General features: G+C 46.8%; 1 pseudogene; it reads left to right on the forward strand.

Annotated features, from left to right (window-relative positions):
* Positions 1–1536: 1536 nt before the first annotated feature.
* Positions 1537–26713, forward strand: LOC100357298 (protein MAK16 homolog pseudogene; annotated as a pseudogene).

Raw genomic sequence — 26713 nt, forward strand, 5'->3', positions numbered from 1 at the left:
CTTCTGTGACAAGCGGCAGGCTGGTCAGTACCAGCTGGTGCCCCTAACCCCCGCTACCCCAACCCCTTCCGACGACTTGGCGGGTTTTTGCCAGGATGGGACCCTGCAGAGATGGGCGTATCTGATGTTTGATGACTCCGCCCTGGGCTGGGAAAACCACGCCCCACACTCGGTTCTCCAGAAAGGCCTGAGCCAAGCACTCGGGCCCCGAACCAGCTAAAAATGCCTTCCGCGTCCACAGAACGCCATCAGCACACACGCCTCTCGCTCAGAGACAGCAGCTGAGGCGGGGTTGACCGCAGAATTTGGGTTCCTAGGGCAGGTGGGCGGGATTACGGGGTCGGCAGGGGAAGAATGGGGTTTCTGCCACAGGCTGTCGTCTGTGGGGTGGGGTTGGCACCCTCCCAGGAAGGTTCTGGGCAGATCTGGCTAGCTCGTAGGGGCCGGAGCAGGGAGCTGGCTAGCTCATAGGGGCCGGAGCAGGGCACGAGGTGTTTTGTCTCCCGGAGCTCTTGGCAGGGAACTGCGTGTGCTGGTCCCGTCTCGGCTGGCACGCCCCCTGCTGGTTCGGCCTGCAGTGAGCGGCTGCCCAGCCCGGCCTGGAAACTGGGATAAGAGGCATCCCGCTCTCCTCCAGGTGGGGGTGCCCCTGCCCACCTGGGAATAAACCGGAAGCTGGGTCTTTGTTGCCGCGGGATTTGTTGGAAGTCCCAGCGGTGTCAGAGGGTCTGGCCTCTTGTTTAAAGATCTTCTTCCTGGGCGGAAAAGGAAGAGGAGAAACTCATTTTTACTCTGCTGCCTCCAGGAACAGGGGACTGAATGGGAAGCCTTCTCCGGGAGTTGTATGTTGTCATTAAAAGCAAACTGTTCCATTTCATTTTGCCTCAGTTTACCCACCAATAGAATGGGGCTGATACCACCTGCCTCACTGAAGGCACCAAAGTTCGAGTGAATGACTGGGTCAGGGTGCACCAGGCAACTCACGTGGCCCGCTCAGCTGTTAGGCTAGAGGGCCGCTCCCCCCCCCCCCCCCATGTCGTGGCCTGGTCGGAGATGCCCGCAGCGGTGGACTGGACATTCTCGCTTCTCCCAGCAGTGCCAGCTCGGGCTTCCGCTGTGAGTCAGCTCTGCACAACCTCACGCTCCCAGTGGCTCCTAGCACAGCGCTGAGTCCTGCCGAGGCCCAGAGTGTCAGACAGCCTCAGGGAGCCGCTTTTACGGCCCCACCTGCCAGGTTACTGCTTGCGTGTCTCGAGGGATGCCCAAGGTGGCTGGAACTTTGTCCTCAGGAACACGTTCTCCTGAAGACCCTGGAGCAGGGGTCTTAGGAGACATACGGCCCTGATGTATCTTCTGTGGAAGGGTGAGGTGTCCAGCAACGCCACAGCCTCCCTGGTCCCAGAGGTGGGGCACGTAGAAGGCTCCCTCCCTACAGCCGGAGCTCAGCGCAGCTCTGGGCGCCAGCTGGCGGGCCCTGGGTGATGCGGCTCCCGCTCAGTAACAGGAATACAGTGCACCCTGCAGCACAGCGCCACCATGAGGGCCGATTCCGGGAGCATGCGAAAGTTCTTTGCAGAAATCTGCGCCCATGCTGGTATAGCGGAGACCGTGCTGCCATTTAAGGAGCGTGTGGGCGTGGCTGTTGTATATTTGACACTTACGTAACATCTGGCAGCCAAGGTGACCGCTCAGACATTGGCCCCAGTGTATATTCCAGACCGCACTATGCTGCCCCAAACCAGAGAGACCACACTCGGTGGCATTATCTTTCTCATATGTAAATCTTTCTCCCAAGGGGACTTTTTAAAAAAGATTTATTTTGAAAGTTGAGTTACAGGGAGAAAGAAGAGAGAGAGAGAGAGAGAGAGAGATCTTGCATCTGCTGGTTCACTCCCCAGATGGCCACGATGGCCAGTGCTGGGCCAGACTAAAGCAAGGAGCCAGGAACTTCATCCGGGTCTCCCACATGGGTGGCAGGGGCCCAAGCACTTGGTCCACCTTCCACTGCCTTTCTTAGGGGAATTAGCAGAAAGCTGGATTGGAAGTGGAGCAGCCAGGACTCAAACCAGCACCCATATGGGATGCTGGCATCGCAGGGCAGCTTTACCTACTACACCACAATGCCAGCCCCCAAGGGTACTTTCCATACTGGATTTTAACCAGACTGTCCCTGAATGGCTTTCTCAAAGTAACAAATGATGCCAGCCACAAAGGAATAGAGAAACAGGTGGCAGTGAGGGCATGGCTGCGATAGGGAAGGGAGGGAGGTTGGGGGTGACGGATGACGAGGCGGCGCTCCCGCATTTGAACAGTTTGGCAAGTTCTGTAGAGTCCTGGAAAACAAAATAAGCATTAAACAACAAGTGCACACATAAAATAGCTTGCCTTTGTTTCAGCATTGTTGCCGAGCTGCCTCTGCTGTTATTCAGGTCCAGAACCATGTGGCCCGTGTCACTGATGATGGAAGCCACCCCCTTCCTGCTGTTAATTTCTTCTGTCCTACACACACTGGCAAGTTTAAATGCAGACAGATTCTGCCAGGGTGCAAGCTCTGAGCAGAGGAGTCCTGTTCCTGGCATCAAGAGGCCCAGCACAAGGACAAGCCCTGTTCTTACAGATGCGCAGGACCTGGCAGGCACCTCTGGAACACGTGAGGGTGACAGGACAGTTCCTGGTGTGGCCACCAGGGAGCGCTATAGAATGATAAAAATGAAATAGGGTAGCCTGATACACCCAAATCCGTTTGTTGAGAAAATATTATGGGACTTATTTTTGAACAGTTTATGAGAGGCTCACTACTTAAAACAAAAGGTGGCATACACAGTGTAGGCTCCTTGATACTTGTAACAGCTAAAATGGTACTAATCGAAACTGCTTTAGAGCTGAGAAAACTGAGCCGCGCAGTGTTGAACAGCAAGGCCATATAGGCTGGGTCCTTAGGGGTTAGAACTCATGGTGCTGTTGTCGTTAAGGATTTAGGAAGTTCCACGTGGCCTCGTTCATAGGGGCAGTATGCATGGTAGCCAAAGCATGGAAACAACCCTAGTATCCATCAAGAGAAGAATGAATAAGCAAAATAATGGCATTTACATATAGTGGAATGCTACGTATCCGTAAAGGAGTAATATTTTGGTACATGCTATTATATAGAGGGCTTTTTAAAACATTATGCTTAGCAAAATAAGCTAGACACACAAGGCTACATAGAATACACATATAAGGTACCTAGAACAAGCAAATTTGTAGAGAAGAAAATAGAAAAGGGGTTACCAGGGGCTAAAGAGGGGAGAAGGGGAGAGTTAATTGGTAATGGTTATAGCATTTGGGGTATATATACTGGTGGTGGTTATGCTACATTATGAATGCATTTAATATCACCACTTGCAAATTATTTTTAAAAATACTACAGTTTGAACAATGAAGTCAGCATAGTTCAGAGCTTTCAGTGCCTGGCAGAGGAAGTATGCATGGCCAATGAGCACAAGACAGCAATCCTGGCTTCTTCCTGGTGTGGGCTGTGGCTGTAGAGTCCTGGCTCTAGCCTGCTTCTCTGAGCTCTCGAGCACTGGCTGTCAGATGCTGTCACCCTGACAGCGTGTCCTTTTCCTACCGGTACATGCACTCCAGTAAGGCCTGGAGGGCTGGAGTTAAGGGCGGACCACTGCTCTTTCCTTTCTACTTTGTACCTGTCGGCGCCACTTGGCTCCTGTTTCCAGAATCTCTCCACCTGTCCCCATCAGCGTAAGAGGGGACAAGTTCTGCCAGCAGGTGGCAAAAGCACACAGCAGTGAAAGTCTGGCTTGTATTTTATATGCAAAAGTAAATCTTTATTTAAATTGAACAAACTAATACATTTTATAGACACTAAGATACCTTCATTATCACTATTTTTGTTCTTACCTCACAAGTACACATTTTGCCTTTGTTGGAACTTGAATTTTCCTGAATATTCTACCAACTAGAAGTTACATAAAACACATAGTCTACTCAATTTATCGGGTATCAATGATAAAATACCTCCCTTTATTCTAATTTTCTCCTTTTTTCCTTCATCATTCATGAGTGCACTGAGGAAGTAAAAGAGTGGCATTGAAGAAAAAACTAAAATTTGCTGAAACTCAGGTTCTATATTTTGTATTAGGACTCCTAGATTTGATGCGATCCCATTTGTCTATTTTTGCTTTGATTGCCTGTGCTCCTGGGGCCTTTTCCAAGAAGCCTTTGCCTGTTCCAATGTCTTGAGTTTCCCCAATGTTCTCCTCCAGTCATCTGATGGTATCATGGTATCATTTAGATCCTTGATCCGTTTTGAGTTGATTTTTGTCTAAGGTGTAAGGCGTGGTGGGGGTCTTGCTTCATACTTTTGCACCTGTAGATCCAATTTTCCCAGCACCATTTGTTGAAGATTGATTTTAACTCCAGGGATTGATTTTAGCTCTTTTGTCAAAGATTAATTGATTGTAGATGCATGGATTAATTTCTGGGGTTTCTAATCTGCTCCGTTGCTCTACACGTATATTTTTATGCTAGTACCAGCTGTCTTGATTATAACTGCCCTGCACTTTGTCTTGAAATCTGGTATTTTGGTGTCCCCAGCTTGATTTTTGTTATTGAAGATTGCTTTGGTGGGGATGGCGCTGCATTGTAACATGTAAAGCCACTGCCTGCGGCACTGGCATCCCATATGAGCACTTGTTTGAGTCCTGTCTGCTCCACTTATGTTCTAGCTCCCTGTAATGCACCTAGGGAAATCAGTGAGGGATGGCCCAAGTCCTTGGACCCCTTTACCCATGTTGGCGACCTGGAAGAAGCTCTTGGCTCCTGGCTTCAGATGAGCCCAGCTCCAGCCATTATGGCCATTTGGGTAGTAAACCAGCAGATGGATGATTCATTCTCTCTCTCTCTCTCTCTCTCTTCAACTCTGCCTTTTAAATACATAAATAAATCCTTTTTTAAAAAAGATTGCTTTAGTTATTTGTGGTCTCTTATGTTTCTATATGAATTGGGTATCACTTGTTTCTGTATCTGAGAATGTCATTAGCATTTTGATTGAAACTGCCTTGAATCAAACTAAGAAGCTTCTGCACTGCAGAGGAATAACTCAGCAAAATGAAGAGGCAACTAACAGAATGGGAGAAAATAAAATATTTGTAAACTATGAAACTGGAAAAGGATTCAACAACAACAAAACAATCCAGTTAAGAAATGGGCAAAAGACAGAATAGGCAATTTTCAAAGGATGCAACACAAATGGTCAATAGACACATGAAAAAATGCTCAGGATCACAAGCCATCAGGGAAGTGAAAATAAAAACCACCATGGGATTTCACATCAGTGCAGTTGAATGGCTCTCATCCAGAAATCAACAAACAACACAATCCGGTGAGGATATGGGGAAGGTACCCTAATCTACTGTTGGTAGGAATGTAAACGGGTAAAGCCATTATGGAAGACAGTATGGAGATACCTCAGAGATCTGAGTATAGACCTACCATATGGCCCAGCCATCCCACTCCTGGGAATTTACCCAAATGAAATGAAATCAGCATATGAAAGAGTTATTTGTAACTCCATGTTTATTGAAGCTCAATTCAAAATGGCTAAGATATGGAATCAACCCAGACGTCTGTCAACTGGTGGCTAAATAAAGAAAATGTGATGGGTTGGTGCTGTGGTGTAGTGGGTTAAGTCACCATCTGCAGTCCCAGCATCCCATATAGGCGCTGTTTCAAGTCCCAGATGCTCCACTTCTGATCCAACTCCCTGTTAGTGCACCTGGGAAAGCAGCAAAAGATGGCCCAAGTGCTTGGGCCCCTGCACCAGTGTTTGACACCTGGAAGAGGCTCCTGGCTCCTGGCTTCAGCCTGGCTCTGGCCCAACCCCAGCCATCTGGGGAGTGAACCAGTGGATGGAAGATGTCTTTCTCTCCCTCGCTTTCTCCTTTTCACTCTGTGAAACTCTGACTTGCAAATAAATAAATAAATCTTTTTTAAAAATAAAGAAAATTTGATATATATATCCTATGAAATACGACTCAGACATAAAAAAATGAAATCCTCTCTTTTGCAACAAAATAGATGCAACTGGAAACCATGATGCTTAGTGAAATAAGCTGATCTCAGAAAGATAAATATCAGTGTTTTCTCTGATATGTGGCAGTTAATATAGAATACAAAAAATGTGTAGGAATGAAATGGTCATTTGGGGACATGATCACTATTTTTTTGCCTTTGTTTATTCTCCTGTGGAACTGTGGTATTCCTACTCTTAATATTATGATTAGTGGCGAATTAAGCCTGTGAATATACAGTGGATTAAAATTATGTCTTTGTGAATGAAATCCTCTTTTCCAACAAAATGAATGTAACTGGAAATGATTATACTTAGTGATATAAGCCAGTCCCAAAAAGACAAATACCATATGTTTTCCCTGACCTGTGATAACTAATGAAGTACAAAAAAAGTAATACGTATGATTGAAATTGACATTTTGGAGATTCGATGATTGTTTATAGCCCTTGTCTCCACTGTTGAGGAACGGTGTTCTTTTCTTCTTTCTATGTGTTGAAATTTCTAATCAGTGTGGGGTTAATCTTATGAGGATAAATAAACTGAAAGTAGGTCACTGTAAAAACTAAAAGAAGGAACAAGAAAGGTGGCAGTAGGGCAGGAGCATGGGCAGGAGGGAGGGTAGGGTGGGAAGTATCACTATGCTCTCAAATCTTTTATATAAAAATGCTCACATTAAACATGATGCCTGCAAAAACTGATGAAGAGAGGGGAGAGAGGGAGAGAAATTGGGCGTCAGGGAGCAGGGTAGTAAGCGAAGTGTGCTTGCCTTCTGGGAACGGTACCTAAGGAACGCATAAAAGCTGTTCTCTTTATAGTAATACAATTTTTTTTAAAAACTCCTTAGTTGGTGTAACTGTGATAATTAATGTAGAAAATACACTGTTTTGTATTTTTAAAGATTTATTTATTTATTTGAGATGTAGAGTTACAGAGAGAGAGGGAGAGAGAGAAGGAGAGAGAGGGAGAGAAAGAGGGAAGAGAGAGAGAGAGAGAGAGAGAGAGAGAGAGAGAGAGAGACTGGTTCACTCCCCAGATGGCTGCAATAGCTGGAGCTGAGCTGATCCAAATCCAGGAGCCAAGAGCCTCTTCCAGGTCTCCCACATGAGTGCAGGGACCCAAGCACTTCTACTGCTTTCCCAGGCCATTGCAGAGAGCTGGAAAGGAAGAGGAGCAACCGGAAAACGAAACTGTGCGCATATGGGATGCTGACGCTGTAGGCAGAGGCTTGGCTACTATGCCACAGCATCAGTCCTACTTTGTTTCATATTTTAAATGACTATTAAGTCCTGCTAAGTAGTTTTCAGTTTATCAGAGAGGTATTCAAGGGTTGCCCTTCCATTTGCTACATTCTTTCTCCTAAAGCAATCTTTACATGGATCTCGGTTGAATACACAGTATGAAAATCCACAAAATGATGCCATACTAAGTAAAAAGGAGAAAGAAGACTTGATATGGTATAACTGGTTAAAGTTTAGGCAAACTGGCATTCTTGTATCCCCGCCAAAAAAAAAAAATGCTGTTTGTTAGCTGTTAGTTTGCTAAGCCCACCTTCCCAGGATGCACCTGTCATATTGGCACTAGAGTGCATGTGAAGATCCCCTTCGATTTGTGTATCTGATTGCAGTAACACCCTCTTGCTTATAAATGAGCAGAAAGGGAAGACAGCACCCTTTCTGCCACAGCCCTCACTTAAAGTGTGATCTCTTTTCTCTCTATGCCACATCTGGTCTCAGACGGCCCTCTGCCACACTCCTACTGCCAACCTGACCTCTCCCACTGAAGTATCATTTCCAGTTTTTCTCTTTCTCATTAACAGGCAACTCTCTGGCTTACTCACCTTGGGTTTTTCTCAGTGTAGGGCAACCCATGCTCGAGTTTGAATATATACTTATTCTCTCACTGTTAAATAACCTCTGTTTCTATTTGCACACAATACAGGTCTCCTCTTAGTATTTCTATCTCTGTGGAAAGCAAGAACCTGGATTAAGATTTATATATTCATTGCCCACATCAGGTTAAATTTGCAAAAACAGACTTCATTGCAAGCAGAACAATAAGACACTGATGCCCACAGTGCTGTCAGGGTGCTGGAAACCAGGTCTTTGATGCGAGTTTCCTGGCCTGTATACCTCTGGACTTTGTCCTGGACAGCAGAGGTCCATCTGAGCTCATGTCTGGAATGTGGAGGGACTGTGCTGCATTGGGACGCTGCTAGGCAGAGAAAAGTGGACAGAATCCACTAGGAAGAAAGTCCATTCTGCCTGTGAAGTCATGCGTTTGGCGTCCTTAGGCACACACCTGACAGTGTCCAAAGCAACAAAAATTCAGTATGATCCAGGAAGAAGGTCCACAGTGTGGCCAGGCCAGAAAACAGCAAACAGCTCGTAGCACTTTCTGGTTGTTCGGGACTTTTCTCTGGGCTACTGTTTCCCATAGCAACAGCTGTGGAATTTATTTTGAGTTAATGACTAAACAGAATGGGAGAGACTTCCAAATAGGTGGTGTAAAATTGTTTTTAATTTTCTAAATAAAGCACAGCTTGTTAACCAGAGGGTGGCCCCCTCTCCTTCCTGTAGCTCACATGGCCTGCAGAGGAAATTTTCTGACGGCTTGGGCTTCCTCACTGGGGAGAATTCATTGATTGTAACTACAGAGTGAGGTGTGGGACAATGCCTGGCTCTGGGTCCCATGGACAGCGTGGTTCGTGGCAGAGGCACAGTTACAAAACGTCACACATCAAGAATGCAGTGTCTCCCTCAGGATAGCTGATGGTAAACCTGTCCTTGTGAGTAATGGTGTCCATGGTGAGGAGAATCAAAAGTCAACTGGAGCCATCAGACACGGCGTCCCTGTCCCCACCTCTGCTGTGATGTTAAGGGTGGGTGGAGTCGACTCCTGCGGTCCTCCACGGGTATCAGTTTGACTCTCCTCAATCCCGCTGGCCCTCCTGCCACTGCTGAGATCCATTGTGTTAGGCTGAAATGCAGCGACTACACTGAGGGGAGGATCCAGTGTCTGCTCTCACAGGCTGTACAGGAATGCAGCGTCTACACCAGGGGAGGATCCAGTGTCTCACTCACAGACTGTATAGGAATGCAGTGTCTACACTGAGGGGAGGATCCAGTGTCTGCTCTCACAGGCTGCACAGGAATGCAACATCTACACCAGGGGAGGATCCAGTGTCTGCATTCACAGGCTACACAGAAATGAGCACCCCCTTTTGCTGTGGTGATCCGTGCACCACCTTGGAACTCTGCCAGCAAGAATACCCTCACCACAAGCCGAACCAACGGGGCCACCCTATCTTTGTCTATGTGACCCTCCAAAACCTGGAGCCAAAATAAATCTTCTTTCTCCATAAATAGCTTGAATTAATTTTTATTGTGGCAATAATGGAAAGGTAAGTAAATGTGCACCTTGCTCCTTCAGTCCTCCCCGGCTGAAGAAGCCCCCACCCCGTCCTGTCTCCCTCCTCTGGTCTCTGAGAGAATCCTTCTCATCAGGCGAGAACTACAAGCCATTCCTTCAGTGGAGAAGATATGAGGAAGAGGCCGACACAGAAAGGGAGGGATACCTTCATGAATAAGTTCCCGTAAGAAAATATCTGCACAATGCCTTCTAGTAAGGAAAAATCTCCTATACTGCTACAAATAAGGATAAAGTGCTACCAATTATTGTTTTAAAAGATTTATTTATTTATTTGAAAGTCAGTGTTACACAGAGAGCAGAGGCAGAGAGAGAGAGAGAGAGAGAGAGAGAGAGAGAGAGAGGTCTTCCATCCTCTGGTTCACTCCCCAATTGACCTCAACGGGCAGAGTTGTGCCGATCTGAAGCCAAGAGCCAGGAGCTTCTTCCAGGTCTCCCATGTGGGTGCAGGGGCCCAAGGACTTGGGCCATCTTCCACTGCTTTCCCAGGCCACAGCAGAGAGCTGGATCGGAAGTGGAGTAGCCAGGTCTCGAACCGGCACCCATATGGGATGCCAGCACTGCAGGCCAGGGAGTTAACCTGCTGTGCCACAGCACTGGCCCCAAAGCTATTAAACTGTAGGTGAAAGTAAGAGTATCCATTGGTGAATATTTTATCCTAGTGAAATGTATTTGTTCCTAAACATAGATAACAAATGAGGTGAGGAGACGGAAGTAAAATCTAGAACAACAAGAAAAATGAGCCCAGGGAAACAAATATCCCAAATTCCAGAACATGAGAGGAAGGAAGCTTGCTGGGGCGGACTTGGATGGGGTCAATTCCCTACCCAGGAACAGCTGTGCAATGGTGTCCAGAGGTAAAAAAAAAATGGTAAACTCAGAGCCACCTGGGAATAGAGGGACGGTTTAGAAGACGTTCATCTGATGGAAAAGATAGAAGCTCCTATGAAAAACACCCCGTGGGTAGGGCTTTCTAGCACCTTGGTGTCTATAGGAGCTGCTTTGCTGGTGAAGCCAGTCTTTGTCAGCACCCTGCCTGAACTCCTCATTCCTGCCCACTTCCCTCGTGGGAAGCCGAGACCTTCAAGACTCAAAGGAGCTGCTCCTCTTTCGATCCAGCTCCCTGCTGATGGCCCGTGAAAGCAATGGAAGATGGCCCAAGTGCTTGGGCCTCTGCACTTGCACAAGAGAGCGAGAAGCTCCTGGCTCCTGGCTCCAGATCGGTGCAGCTCTGGCCATTGCGGGAGTGAACACACAGGACCTGTGTTTGCACTGAAGGTGCTAATGCTGGAGTAATCAAATCAAAGAGTACAATTTATTTATTTTCTTAAAGATTTATTTATTGAAGGGCAGAGTTACAGGGAGGCAGAGGCAGAGAGAGAGAGAGAGGTCTTCCATCCTCTGGTTCACTCCCCAAATGGCTGCAATGGCCGAAGCCATCAGCCATGCTGATCCGAAGCCAGGAGCCCAGAGCTTCTTCTGGGTCTCCCACGCAGGTACAGGGGTCCAAGGGCTTGGGCCATCTTCTACTGCTTTCCCAGGCCACAGCAGAGAGCTGGATCGGAAGTGGAGCAGCCAGGACTCGAACCACCACCCACATGGGCTGCCAGCGCAACAAGTGGTGGCTTTACCTGCTACGCCACAGGGTCCACCCTGTGATTGCTCTTGTGTGTACCAGTACATCTAAGTAAGCAACAAAATGGGCACAAAGTTAAAGTTATTTTGTTGATAAAAAGGTTGGACGTAGACCCCAGCCCTCTTAGTCCCGGGAACCCATAATCATTTCTAATAATCAACGGAGAGCAGCGTGAAACTGATTTAAGAGAAAAGCACAAGGAAAAATAAATTTAAAATTTAACATCCAAATCAATTTTCAAGAGAAAGATGAAAATCTATACATATTAAACATTCATTTTATTTATTTGAAGGGCAGGGTGACACAGAGGGAAAGATACAGAGAGAAGGTCTCCCATCTTTGGTTCACTCCTCAAATGGCCACCATGTCTGGAATGTGGCCAAAGTAAGGAGCTTACAGCTCAGTCAGGGTCTCCCACGTGTGTTTCACAGGCCTACTTGGGCCATCTTCAGCCGCTTTCCCAGGTGCATTAGCAAGGAGCGGGATTGGAAGCAGAGCAGCTGGGCCTCAAACCAGTGCCCCACTACAGGATGGTGGTGTTGCAGGCAGCAACTTAAAACCTACTGCATCACAGCACCAGGAACATAAAATTACAAAGCAAACCAACAACCAATGACAAACCCTGACTAAAAATGATTCCTACAGGGTGTGAAAGATGGCTAATAAAAAGGCTGTTGATAGGGGCCAGTGCTGTGGACTGGCAGCAAAGCCATTGCCTGCTGCACCAGCATCCTATTTGGGTGCTGATTCAAGTCCTGGCTGCTCTACTTCCGATCCAGCTCCCTGCTATGGCCTGGGAAAGCAGTAGAAGATGGTCCAAGTCCTTGGGCCCCTGCACCCATGTGGGAGACTTGGAAGAAGCTCCTGGCTCCTGGCTTCAGATTGTCCCAGCTCCAGCCATTGCAGCCATTTGGGGAGTGAGCCAGTGGATGGAAGATCTCTCTCTCTCTCTCTCTCTCTCTCTCTCTGTCTCTGTCTCTGTCTCTCTGTAACTCTACCTCTCAAATAAATAAATAAAATCTTTACAAAAATTAAAATAATTTAGAAACCATAAAATATAATGATTTACACCTCAACTGTTTGATATTCTACCAAGTGGGGGACTTGAGTTAAAAGAAGATAAGAAAGAGCAAGTGCCTTAAGCTGCCAAGCAGGGCCAGAGGATCTGTGCTATGGGATTGGAACTGTGACAGAAATGCCTGCTTGCCTTCAAAATGACGAAAAGCCTACACCCGAAGTCTACACACATGCACAGCTTTCTTCATCTGAGGCTCTGCCTACTGTGGACTCTTAACCCAAAAACGCCAGGCAGTTTGGTGTCTCTGTGGTGGGAGCTTAGCGTGCACCCTGGGCCTGGATGCGACAGATGCATCCTGGGAACGTGGGCATATCAAGTTAATAGTTAAAGATATAGTATTTGTTTTTCAGTAATACAACCTTAACTAGTTATACCATATCAATTGGACCCATGAGAAACCCCGTCCTATCTCTAAGTGGACGGGGATAGCCAATATTTTGCTTCTTGTGTTTGACTATTTCTCTGTTACTTACATTTTAAATAATATTCCTTTGAAATAATAAACCCAGGCTTATGATTGCTTTTTAGGTAACTAGACATTGCAGTAAGATATTGGAATGCAGGACTAATGCTACTTGAACATTTTTTTTAAGATTTATTTTATTGAGGCATGGCAGGTAAAGTGGCCACCTGCAGTGTTGGCATCCCTTATGGGTGCTGGTTCGAGTCCCAGCTGCTCCACTTCTGATCTAGCTCTCTGCTATGGCCTGGAAAAGCAGTTCAAGATAGCCAAAGTCCTTGGGCCTCTGCATCCCCAAGGTTCAGAGGAAGAAGCTCCTGGCTCCTGGCTTTGGATCTGCTCAGTTCCAGCCATTGCGGCCATAAAAGATTCATTTTATTTATTTGAAAGGCAGAGTTACAAGAAGAGGTAGAGAGAGAAAAAGAGGTCTTCCACCTGCTGCTTCACTCCCCAGATGGCCACAATGGCCAGAGCTGAGCAGATCCGAAGCCAGGAGCCAGGAACTTCTGGGTGTCCCATAGGGGTACAGGGGTCTAAGAACTTGGGCCGTCCTCTGCTGCTTTCCCAGGCCACAAGCAGGGAGCTGGATTGGAAGTGGAGCATCCAGGACTTGAACCGGCACCCATATGGGCTGCCGGCACTGCAGGTGTGGCTTTAACCTACTTTGCCACAGTATCAGCCCCTCTGCTTAGACTTTCAAGTGCTAAAAGAAGAAAAGATGTAAATAGAGACTATATATCCTCTGTTAGAACTGAGAATCAAACATTTCTCTTTTTTAATTCATTGTATTTATTTATCTTTATTTTTTAAAAAGATTTATTTATTTATTTGAAAGTCAGAGTTACACAGAGAGAGGAGAGGGAGAGAGAGAGAAAGGTCTTCCATCTTCTACTTCTTTCCCAGACCATTGCAGAGAGCTGGGTTGAAAGTGGAGCAGCTGGGTCTTGAACCAGTGCCTATATGGGATGCCGGTGCTTCAGGCCACTGCGCCACAGCGCCGGCCCATTTATTTATTTTTTTAAAAAACATTTATTCATTTATCTGAGAGGCAGAGTTACAGAGTGGCAGAGGCAGAGAGAGAGAAAAGGGAGAGAGAATCTTCCATCCACTGGTTCACTCCCTAAACGGCTGCAATGGCCAGAGCTTGGCCAATCCAAAGCCAGGAGCCAGGAGCTTCTTCCGGGTCTCCCACATAGGTGCAGGGGCCCAAGGACTTGGACCATCTTCTACTGCTTTCCCAGGCCATAGCAGAGAGCTAGATGGGAAGGGGAGCAGCTGGGACTTGAACTAGTGCCCATATGGGATGCTGGCACAGCAGGCTTAACCTACTAAGCCACAGCGCCAGCTCCCACAGCATTTCTTCAAGAAAAACAAAATTTTAAAAACCCCGCACAACTTCCTTAATTATTAATGTCCTTAAAATGACACTTTGTTTCCCCCAAAGACAAATTATACTTTAATTCCAATCCTCCTAGAACCTCCGGGTTTCTTTCTCGGAAGTGCGCACTTGGAACAACTGCTTCTGGGTTCTTCCAGTTCTTCTGGGTTCTGTCCCACACTCCCCCGTACCACTGGCCTCTGTTTGCGTCCTCCTCCTCCCACTGGTCCCCTGGAAAGACGCCTATGTCACACCTATAGCGGGAGCCTGGTCGACAGTTTCATTTCCCTCATTAGCATTACACAGAGAATGGACAGACACGGACGTGTCCCACACATGGCACCTTCAAAATAAGGAGTGTGGCAAAACTAAACGAGGGCCTGTCCCCATCGACGAGTTGTGACTCCAAGGCCCATCCCACTTACAAGTGGCGACAGAGAGCACGCATGTCACTCGGACTCCTGTGAATCAGGTCCTTTTCAGGGATGAGGAGTCTCGTTTCCTGCCAAGGGTCATCTGGGTGTTTATAACATCACTCAGGGGCCATGCAAAATTAGCCTGCTATAGATCTCCTGAGCTTCTAGTCTGGTCTGCAGTTGTCTTGGCAGGACCAGGGCAAACGATTTCACGGGCCTTACACAGCCCAGGGCTGGGCACTCTCCACTCCTGGCCACAGTGAGAGTGATACGGATGCGGCCCCGAACCCTGGGTGAGGAGCACTGACAGGCAGGAACCAGACAGCCCAGCTCTAAAGGAACTCGATGGCTCTTTGTAGAGCTGAGCATTCTGGACCCCAGCTCATCTCCTGTACGGTTGGTGGAAAACTGTGGAAGACTGGGTGATCGTGTTGCAATTGATTCCCCCTCTTGATGACTACTCGGATGCCTTGCAGGAAAGCCCCTCGGGAATGGAGACGGTTTGAGTCTTCAAAGGCCAGCGCTGTGGCATAGAAGGTTAAGCCTCTGCCTGTGACGTTGGCACCCCATACGGACACCAGTTCTAGGCCCGGCTGTTCCACTTCCCATCCAGCTCCCTGCTAATGCGCCTGGGAAAGCAGCAGCGCGTGGCCCAAGTGCGTGGGCCCCTGCCACCCACGTGGAAGACCTGGAAGAAGCTACTGGATCCTAGCTTTGGGCTGGCCCAGCCCTGGCCATTATAGCCACTTAGGGAGTAAATCAGCAGATGCAAGATTTTTCTCTCCATCTCTCTCTCTCTCTCTCTGTATCATTCTCTCCTTCTATGTCTCTGCCTTTCAAATAAATACAGAAATAGGCTTTTTGAAAAAAGCATGCTTTGCCATCCTCACCAACATGTTACTAGTTCAGTTGTGGGGCCTTTCACTCACAGCAGAGGGGCTAATCTGAGTAACTGGCAGAAATGGAAGCCATCAGACGGCCTACACCTGTGGGGATCAGCCCGCGGGCAGACATTTCCCGCACCCTCAGCTGGCTCTCCCAGCTCTTCTAATGCATCTCGGAAGTGAAGAGCAGCTGGCATGAAAGGGACTTGCTGGAGGATGTGTTCTTCCGCCACTTTAATTTTCTTTTTCTTTTCTTTTCTTTTCTTTTCTTTTCTTTTCTTTTCTTTTCTTTTCTTTTCTTTTCTTTTCTTTTCTTTTTTTTTTTTTTTGACATACACACAGCTTAAACTTCTGTAAGAAGCATAAGGATTTTTGTGACGTATTCATCACCTTCTACCTTGCTATTAATAAACATCATGACAAATTTGACTATCTGCTACTAAAATAAAGATTAAAATAAACAGAAACCCACCAGAAAAACCCATGGTAACTAAGGCCAACGAAGACATAATTGCCATACTTATGGGAAGTAAAGGGTTAAGGGAGCGATAAGTCACTGGTTTACTATCACCATGGAAACCAAGAGTGACAGGCGAGGGGTACTTGGGATGGGTCCCAGCGGTTGGAACTGCTTCGACCATGTGAGACTCCCTGAAGAGCAGGAAACAAAGATAAAAGAAATTGGAAAATAGATAATGCAATAAAGGAGCTGTTTGACTTGCCTGGAAAAAAACTGAACACCAGAGGCTGAAGTTGTCCCGATATTAGCCCTCCCCTTCCTGACAGGGACAGCTGGCCATGATGGCGCACCTCCCCTCGGGGCAAAGGAATCACACAGAGCCCTGAAAGACCTCCACCTGAGATGGAAGACAAGCTACTTGTTCTCCACAGAATCCTTGACATCCCAGCTTCCCCACACATACCAACCAGGGGGAGTCCATCGGACCCCCAGCCATCCTGCTCCCCCGGTCATCACTCGCCCTTATAAGCCACCAGCAAGCACCAATTGGTTCACTAGCTCTGTAGTTTTGCCTTTTCCAGAATGACGTAGAGATGGAATCAGACAGTATGTAGCCTCTGCCAGTCTGGCGTCTTCGATTTAGTAATTCATATTTAAAGTCATTCTGTGTCTTTGATTAAATTGTCCGTTCCTGTCTAGCAGTGAATGGTGTTCCTGTGTGTGGTTGTACCATGTTTTGATTAATCATTCATCTCTTTTTTAAAGAATTATTTATTTGAAAGGCAGAGTTACAGAGAGAGAAAGGCAAGACAGAGAGAGATCTGCTGGTTCACTCCCCAAGTAGTCACAACAGCCAGGGCTGGTCCTGCCTGAAGCCAGGAGCCAGGAGCTTCCTCTGGGTCTCCCATGCGGGTGCAGGGGCCCAAGGACTTGGGCCACCTTCTACTGCTTTCCCAGGCAAAAGCAGAGAGCTGGATCAGAACTGGAACAGCTAGGAAGTGAACCAGCACCCATAAAGGATGCTGGCACTGCAGGTACCCGCTTAACCCAATACCCTACAATGTTGTGCCTAGAGCTGCTGTAGATAATTGAATGCAGATTTTGTTTGCACATAAACTTTCTTTCTTTCTTTCTTTCTTTCTTTCTTTCTTTCTTTCTTTCTTTCTTTCTTTCTTTCTTTCTTCCTTTCTTCCTTCCTTCCTTCCTTCCTTCCTTCCTTCCTTCCTTCCTTCCTTCCATCCTTCCTTTCTTTTCTTCTTTCTCTTTCCCTCCCTCCCTCTCCCTTCCTTCCTTCCTTCCTTCCTTCCTTCCTTCCTTCCTTCCTTCCTTCCTTCCTTCTTTGACAGGCAGAGTTAGACAGTGAGAGAGAGAGAGACAGAGAGAAAGGTCTTCCTTCCATTGGTTCACCCACAAAATGGCCACTATGGCCAGTGCGCTGTGGCCGGTGCACCATGCTGATCCGAAGCCAGGAGCCAGGTGCTTCTCCTGGTCTCCCATGGGGTGCAGGGCCCAAGGACTTGGGCCACCCTCCACTGCCCTCCCAGGCCACAGCAGAGAGCTGGACTGGAAGAGGAGCAACCGGGACAGAATCTGGTGCCCCGACCGGAACTAGAACCCAGGGTGCTGGCGCCACAGGCGGAGGATTAGCCTGGTGAGCTGCTGTGTCGGCCTGCACATAAATTTTCAGAGTAGTTGTCTAAATACTTAGGAACACAGTCATTGGATTCTACAATAGAACTATGTTTAGCTTTCAGACAAAAGCACCCTTGGTACTACCAGTGGCTTGTACCATCATGTCTTGCACAGCAGTGAATACGTTCCTGTTGTTGCTAATCCCCCACAGTACTTGTTACTGTCATTTTTAGATTTGCATTATTCTAATAGGTGTGAAATATTATCTTTGTTAGAGTTCTCCAAAAAAATAAAAAAGGAAAAAAGAAAACTACTGGAGTGCTGGAGGGCAGTTCAAACAAAAGTTTGTGGAAAATGAAATCAAAAGAAAAGTTTGGGGCTAGCATCGTTGGCCGGCGCCGCGGCTCACTAGGCTAATCCTCCACCTTGCGGCGCCGGCACACCGGGTTCTAGTCCCGGTCGGGGCGCCAGATTCTGTCCCGGTTGCCCCTCTTCCAGGCCAGCTCTCTGCTGTGGCCCGGGAGTGCAGTGGAGGATGGTCCAAGTGCTTGGGCCCTGCACCCCATGGGAGACCAGGAGAAGTACCTGGCTGCTGGCTTCGGATCAGCGCAGTGCGCTGGCCGCAGTGTGCCGACCTTGGCGGCCATTGGAGGGTGAACCAACGGCAAAGGAAGACCTTTCTCTCTGTCTCTCTCTCTCACTGTCCACTCTGCCTGTCAAAAAAAAAAAAAAAAGAAAAGAAAAAAAAAAGACTTGAAGGCCCAACAACCAGGATGGCAGGAGAGGATGAACCCCTCACCTGAAGAAGAGAGAGGGAAAAATTGTCCTTTCTCTCCCTATTTGTTCTACCTGATCTTCCGTGAATTAGTGATGCCCACCCAATGTTGATGAAGACCTGTCTTCTTAGTCTATTGATTGAAATGCTTTTCTCCAAGCACCCTCAATAGCACCTTCAGTAGCTGTCTGGCCTCCCCAAGCTCTCACTTTTGTCTTCAATTTTCAATTGCCTAATGACAAATGCTGTTGAGTTTCGTTCTGCTCTACTTTTTTTTTTAAAAAAAATTTATTTACTTAAAAGGCAGAGTGACTGAGAGTGAGAGACAGAGGAAGAGAGATCTTCCATCTGTTGGTTCTCTCCTCAGATGCCCACAACAGCTGGGGTTAGGCCAGGCCAAAGCCAAGAGCTAGGAACTTCATCTGGATCTCTCGTGCATGTGGAAGGAACTCCATCGTCTGCTGTCTCTCAGACACATGTGCAGCTGGATCGGAAGTGAAGAGTAGCCGGGACTCAAGCCGACAGTTTGAGCCACAAGCGGCAGCTTCACCTGCTATGCCATAGCACCTGGCCCCTTGTGTGTTGTCTGAGTTCTTTGGTGAGATGTCTGCTCATATGGCTATACATTTTTATTGGATTGTTTTCTGCTCACTGAGTCTTAGAGTTTTGTTGTGTATTTTGGATAAGGCCTTTTTCAGATACAAGTTTTCAAAAATATTTTCTTCCAGTCTATTACTTGTTTTCATTCTCTTAACAGGATCTTTGAGACATTTTGCATTGTTAAGGTTTATTTTATCATTTATTTGAAAGAGCTACAGAGAAGACACAGAAGTCTTCCATCCGCTGGTTCACTCCCCAGATGGTCTCAATGGCCAGAGCTGAGCCAGATTGAAGCCAGGAGCCAGGAGCTTCCTCCAGGTCTCCCATGTGGGTGTCAGGGGCCCAAACACTGGGCCATCTTCCTCTGCCTTTCCCAGGTCATTATCAGGGAGTTGGATAGAAAGTGGAGCAGCCAGGACATGAACTGGTGTCCATATGGAATGCTGGCATAGTAGGCAGCAGCTTTACCTGCTAGGCCACAATACTGGCCGGCATTTTACATTTTAATGAAGTGTACATTATCCATTGTACTTTTCATGGGTGGTAATTTAAAAAATTTTATTTATTTATTAGTTATTTGTTTGAAAGGAATAGAGACAGATCTTCCATCTCTAGTTCACTCCCCAGCTGGCTGCAACAGCCAAGTCTGGGCCAGACCAGTGCCAGAAGCCAGAAACCTTATCCTGGTCTCCCACATGGATGAAAGGCCCTACTCAAACCCGCACTCCCCTGGGGGGTGTGGGCATTCCAGTGTGGGGTGTCGGCATTGCGAGCAGTAGCTTAACCCACTGAACCACAGCACCAGCCCCTCAGGGACTGGCTTTGGGGTTGTATGTAAAATCTCATCCCCAAACACACGGTCAGAGGGATTTTCTTCTGGAATTTTTACAGCTTTGCACTTTTAAATCTGAGAACAATTTCGATACGTTTTTGTGTAAGCCGTGAAGTTTATTTTCTACATTCACCTTGTTACATGTGGCCACTCGCTGGTTTCATCACCATTAGTGAACAAAGATATCTTTTCTCTGTTCAACAGATTCCGTTCCTTTGACAAAATCAGCTGACCGTATTTACGTTGGTCTATTTCGGTACTTTCTATTCTGTTTCATTTTTCTATGTAGCCATTCCTTTACCAATATTGCATTTTCCTTGTAATGTAAGCCCTGGAATCCAGGTGTGTAAGTTCTTCAACTTCATTACTCGTTAGTATTATGAACAAGGAATATCTCTGCACTTCTTTAAATTTTGATTTATTTCATTCAACTTGGTTTCTGTGCTTTCTAGAATGCCTATCTGTTCGTATTTTGTTGGGTTTAGACTCAAGTGCTTCAGTTTGGAGGGCGCTATTCTAATCAAGGCTTGGGGTAGCAGGCTTCACTCAGGTTCGCATTTGCATCACAGGGTCTGTGCACTGAATTTCCCTGACTCAGAGGAGCGGTTGTAAGCGGGGGGGGGGGGGGGGGGGGGGGGGGGGGGGACCCACTCCGAAGCAGCGCGCTGGGGGCATCCAGCACCGTGCCCTGGAGGCCAGCAGGCAAACTGCAACAGAACCGACCTTCCCCGGCTTGCTCGCTCCTCCACGGTGGAGACAGCGCTCCCTCTCCCACTGGATGTTTTGAGGGGGTCCTGTCTACACAGGGGAAAAATCTTCCTTCACCCTTTTGGATGGCTAAAGAGGAAGCTTTGTTACAGCTCTCGGAGATGTTTTTCTTACATAGCGAGTACAGCTCATTTTCTGGGCTGTTCTCACACGCTGTATTTACTTTTCCAGCAAACAGCTTTGGAACTTTTTTTTAAGGTATCCGCTCAGTGAGGCCATGACCGCTCCTAGTCAGAGCCTCCTGTCACGTGTTTTGCAGGTTCTGATTTGCTTGTGGTGAGAACTCTCAATATGGAGCAGAGACAGACAGCAGGGGCGTCCATCCTGGCAGATTGGGGAGGCCGCGTCCTGCACCCGAGAGCCACCACGCCCCGTCTGCTCTGAGGGCCCAGTGCCTCAGTTTCCCTGCAGTGCTGGTCATCAAATTCTGCAACATTATCTCAAGTCTAAATATGTTATTTATTTATTCCAAAATCAGAACCTAATAAAATGTACTTCCTTGGCTTGGATGGAAGTAAGCATGCTACCAGTGGTGTTATCTCCTTTGTTCAGGAAGCCACGGTTCAGGGTGGGTACTTGGTGCGGCAGTTCAGACAGTGCTTGGGATGCCACAGCCCCAGTGACGTGGCTGTTTTGCTTCCAGTTCCCAGGTAATGCGCACCCTCGGAGGCAGCAGGTGGTGGCTCAGGGACTTGGGTCTCCTACTGTGACCTGGAAATCAGGTGACTTACAAGTTCCTGGCTTTGATCTGGCCCAACCCCAGCTGATGCAGGCATTTGGGAAGAGAACCAGTGAATGGATGATCTCTCTCTCTGTCTCTGTCTCTCTGCCTTTCAAACAAATATAAATAATTATTTTTAAAACAAATAATAAAGAATCTTTTGGGTTTTTTTCTTTTCCTTTCTTTTTTTTTTTTTTTTTTTTTTTTTTTTTGAGAGGCAGAGTTAGACAGTGAGAGAGAGAGACAGAGAGAAAAGTCTTCCTTCCGTTGGTTCACCCCCCAAATGGCTGCTATGGCTGGTACGCTGCGCTGATCCGAAGCCAGGAGCCAGGCGCTTCCTCCTGGTCTCCCATGTGGGTGCAGGGCCCAAGGACTTGGGCCATCTTCCACTGCCTTCCCGGGCCACAGCAGAGAGCTGGACTGGAAGAGGAGCAACTGGGACAGAATCCGGCGCCCCAACTGGGACTAGAACCCGGGGTGGCGGCGCCACAGGCGGAGGATTAACCAAGTGAGCCAGGGCGCCGGCCTGGGTTTTTTTTCTACACAAATAATGCACAGATACATTTTTAATTAGCTACATGGGTAGGTATGTTGATATTATAAATGTAAATATGAGTTGAGCTAAACTTGGACACATTCTAGTGTTTGGACTTCCAATAATAATGCTTCTAGGAGGTAAAATTTTTAAACACAGAATGTAGCAACATCTAAAAATGCGTCATTTTTGTTTTTCTGGATTCATCTGCAAAGAATCACCTAGGAAACTATAAGCTTCTGTTCCAGAAAATACAATAAAATAGAACCATGAGTTCTGTTCCTATTCCACCAGTCTCTGAACATTTTCTAAAGAAGCAAATATTTGTATTGCTGCTAAAAGATACATATTGAAAAACAATACAGGCCGGCGCCGCGGCTCACTAGGCTAATCCTCCGCCTTGCGGCGCCGGCACACTGGGTTCTAGTCCCGGTCGGGGCGCCGGATTCTGTCCCGGTTGCCCCTCTTCCAGGCCAGCTCTCTGCTGTGGCCTGGGAGTGCAGTGGAGGATGGCCCGAGTACTTGGGCCCTGTACCCCATGGGAGACCAGGAGAAGCACCTGGCTCCTGCCTTCGGATCAGCGCAGTGCGCCGGCCGCAGTGTGCCAGCCGCGGCGGCCATTGGAGGGTGAACCAATGGCAAAGGAAGACCTTTCTGTCTCTCTCTCTCACTGTCCACTCTGCCTGTCAAAAAAAAAAAAAAAAAAAAAAAAAAAAAAAGAAAAAGAAAAACTAACTATTTCACCAAAAAGCTGTTATAATGGTAAAGCAACTCAGTAAGGACACAAGACCAAAAAATCAACTTAACATTTTTGTAAGCCATCCTGCTGGGCTGGCCTTGTGATCAGCAGGCTGAACCGCTGCCTGCAATGCCAGCATTCCACATGGGCACTGCTTCAAGTCTCAGATGCCCCACTTCTGAGAAAGCACCAGAACATGGCCCAAGTGCTTGGTCGCCTGTGCCCGTGTGGGAGACCTGGATGAAGCTCCTGACTCCTGCTCCAGCCTGGCCCTTCCCCTGCCATTATGGTTATTTGGGGAACGAATCAGAAGATGGACGATCTCTCTGTAATCTGCCTTTCAAATAAATAAATAAATCTTAAAAAAAGTAATGATCCTGCTGAAAGGAAAATCAATAAAGAAATCTCCTTCATAGTAGGTACAAGAGGGGCTGGCGCTGTGGCGCAGTGGGTTAATGCCTTGGCCTGAAGCGCCGGCATCCCATATGGGCGCTGGTTCAAGACCTGGTTGCTCCATTTCCTATCCAGCTCTCTGCTATGGCCTGGATGATGGCCCAAGTCCTTGGGCCCCTGCATCCATGTGGGAGGCCCAGAAGAATCTCCTGGCTCCTGGCTTCGGATCGGCACAGCTCCGGCCATTGCGGCCATCTAGGGAGTGAACCATCGGATGGAAGACCTCTCTCTCTCTCTCTCTCTGTCTTTACTTCTCCTCTGTTTAACTCTTTCAAATAAATAAATAAATCTTTGTTTTTAAAGTAGATATAGGATATTAAACATTTAAGAGCAAATTTAACCAAAGAAGTAGATCTCTACAGTGAAAATTATAAAACATCAATGAAAGAAATAATGACACCAAAAAAAGAAAAAAAATCCCTTGTTCATGTACTGGAAGAGTATATCATTATAATGTCAATATACCCTAAAACAATTTTCAGATTCAGTGTAATCCCTGTAAAACTATTAACACCACTCTTTATAGAATTAGAAAAAAAGTCTTAAAATTCATATAGAATCGCAAAAGATCCAGAATAGCTAAAGTGAGCCTCAGCAAAAGAAAAAGCAACGAAACTGGAGGAATCACAATGTCTGCTTTTTTTTTTTTTTATCTTTTATTTAATGAATATAAATTTCCAAAGTACGACTCATGTGTTACAATCACAATGTCTGATTTTGAAGAGTGCTAAGAGCTCCAGTAATTAAAATAGCATGGTACTGGCATGAAAACCAACACCTAGACCCACACAATGCCATTTGGTTGTTTAAAAATGAAATCCTGTTACGTGCAGAAATGTGGAGATATTGGAGGACATCATGTTTAGTGAAATGAGCCAGATGCAGAAAAACAAATACTACATATTCTCCCTCATATGTGAGAGGTAAAATAAATTCAATATGAACACAGAATGGTTACTAGAGGTTGGTGAGGGGGAGGGTAGAAGAAGACTGAATAGCAGGCACCAATCAGAGTCAGGTCAAAGGCATAAACCCCTGGTGTTAGCACAATGGGAAGACTATAATTCACAGCAGCCTAGTATATATTATAGGAAAAAATAGATAATCTCCATGTATCCGATCATAAAGTATTGTCAAAGGAAGGAAAAACTGTCTACCCTGTTTTGATCAGTACATCTTGTATAAATGTATTAAAGTATTCCAGTATAGTCCATAAATATGTAAACTATTGTTAACAATAATAAATTTTAAAGGGAGTTTGGCAATACAGAAATGGGCCAAACATAACATCAAAAATTCAAAATGTGGAGAGTACATTTTTCAAAATGTAAAATGCATGATTGGGATTTTTTTTAAAAGATTTATCCATTCAACTGAAATGCAGAGTAACAGAGAGAGAAACAGATCCTCTATCTGCTGGTTCACTCCCCAGATGACCCACAACAGCTTGGGACTGGGTCAGGCTGAAGCCAGGAGCCAGGAACTCCCATATGGTTCTCCCACGTGAGTGGCAAGGACTCAGTACCTGAACCATCAACCTCTGCTGCTCAGGCACATTGCATGGGAAGCAGAATATCTGGGACTCGAACTGGCACTGTGACATGGGACGCAGGGGCTCAATCCACTGTGCCACAAAGCCTACCCCAGGTTTCTTGACTTTTTATTTTTGTCCTTATCTCTTTCTCTATATTTATAATCAATGTTAAGTTTTTATCATTTCAAGAGAGTTATTATAGTCAAAAGAAGTTTTTGTGAAACTCATAGTAACCAAAGAGTGAAATCTCTAAAAAAATACTAAAAATAATAAGCAAAGAACCAAAGGACATAGCTAGAGGAAATAAGTAAGACCATTTAGGGGTCAGCGCTGTAGCGTAGTGGGTAAAGCCGCTGCCTGCAGTGCCGGCATCCCATGTGGTCACCAGTTCGGTTCAAGTACCAGCTGCTCCACTTCTGATCCAGCTCTCTGCTATGGCCTGGGGAGACAGTGAAAGATGGCCCAAGTCCTTGGATCCCTGCACCTGTGTGGGAGACCTGGAAGAAGCTCCTGGCTCCTGGCTTCAGATCGGCGCTGCTCTGGCCATTGCAACCTCTCTCTCTCTCTCTCTCTCTCTGCCTCTGCTTCTTTGTAATTCTGCCTTTCAAATGAATAAATAAATACATTGAAAAAAAGTAACCACATGAAGATTATTAACAGAGTCAGAAAGAAATACAGAAAATACAAAAATACCAATAAGCATGAAATGGCAGTGGGAAGATCTTCCTATAAACAAGTGCCTTAGCTCTCAGTTGACTGCAGGTGGGCATCCCAGGTCTGGCCAGGCACCGCACACTGAGCAGCCAACACCGTGCAGCTGGACGATGTTATCTAAGATACACTAGGAAACAGGCGATTTTGTTCCTTCAGAATAAGAACCAAGACACAGGCTTTTTGCCAAAATGAATACAGCATGACGGGACCATGCAACTGTTACCGGAGAAACTGCAGGGTTCTTGTCTTCGCGCAAGAAAGAATTCAGAGTAGTGGGAGGTAAAATAGCAAGGTTTATTAGGGAAGGGACATCCGTAAGGATGGATGGGCACCTCTCCAGACAGAGCCTGAGAGGGTGCCCAGTCGCTTGAATTGGGGGGGGGGGGGCGAAGTTACATGGTTGAGTAGAGAGATTACACCTGGCCAGACCAGGCGGGCAACTCAGCATAGAGGCAGAGGGCTAAGCGTGCTGCCCAGTTGAGGCCGGGGGTTTTTAAGGAGATGGGTCTTTGTCTTCACACATCTCCTGAAACAAAGGATTTTATGGCTGTAAATATTAAGAAGCTCCTATCTGAGCTTTCTCTTGAAGGTACCAGACAGGAGGAAGCCTAGCTGGCGCCATCCTGGGTTCAGAGGAAGGGTGAGCAGGACCCCCTGGAGAATGGGGATCCAGAGCAGGGTGTTTGAAGTGCAGATACTGGGCTGCACCTGGGAGACTGTGGAAGATTTGTCAGCAGAAGGGGCTGGGACCCCCACCTGGCAGGTTATCAGGTAGAAGGGGGCAGGGCAGGATGCAAACACTGGGCTGCCCCTGAAGCATTATCAGGATGACTTTGAGATGTAGATATATATGCTGGATGTAGAAGTCTTCTCCGGAGGCCTTTGTCACACACACAGAAGCTCATACCTAACTTCCTACCTAACACAACCAGTCACCTTGCTCCCTAGCAAATAGCCAGTATGCTATTCTCAAAGAGAGAAAGGACAGTGCTACTTGCATATGAAGGAGCGAGAAGGAACAGCTTTTCCAAGGTGAATGTGGGGCTCAGTAAGAACTACAAGAAAGCACTGGGGCAAATAAGGCAAGAATCTCGTTTAGTGGTCCCTTTCATCTGACGTAAGTGTAAGCAGAGATTCACCAAGAAAACCCAGTGCCTAAGTCAAGTTAGAAAACTTACACTAAGACGACAAAGGGAACTTGCTTCTTTGAGTAGGAAGGTGGGTGTAGGGAGAAAAGAGGAGAGAAAAAGGCATCAGTCGCTGCCTGGTTGGACAATGCCATTGAAAAGGAATACTGGAAAGACTGCAACAAGATACGTATGGCAGCATCTCCAACCTCCCCATTCATGCCTTCCACAAGGCCCTGGAGCAACAGGAGGCGGAGAGGGAAAAGATGACGAAGATGCGGGGAAAAGAGAATTTGTGGAAGATAAGGGGATGGATGAGAGTGATATGAGTCATTTTGAGGATATGGGGCAACTGGATGCCAGCAGTGATGAAGACTGGGATGATAGATCCTCCAGTGAAGAGGAAGACAAGGCCCTGCATGCAAAACACAAAGGCAAAACTCCCCTGAAAGGACCTGTGTGTAGAAAATGA

Source organism: Oryctolagus cuniculus, chromosome 2 (genome assembly GCF_051225735.1).
Source record: "Oryctolagus cuniculus isolate XC-2025 breed Fujian yellow rabbit chromosome 2, ASM5122573v1, whole genome shotgun sequence".
Classification (NCBI taxonomy): Eukaryota; Metazoa; Chordata; class Mammalia; order Lagomorpha; family Leporidae; genus Oryctolagus; species Oryctolagus cuniculus.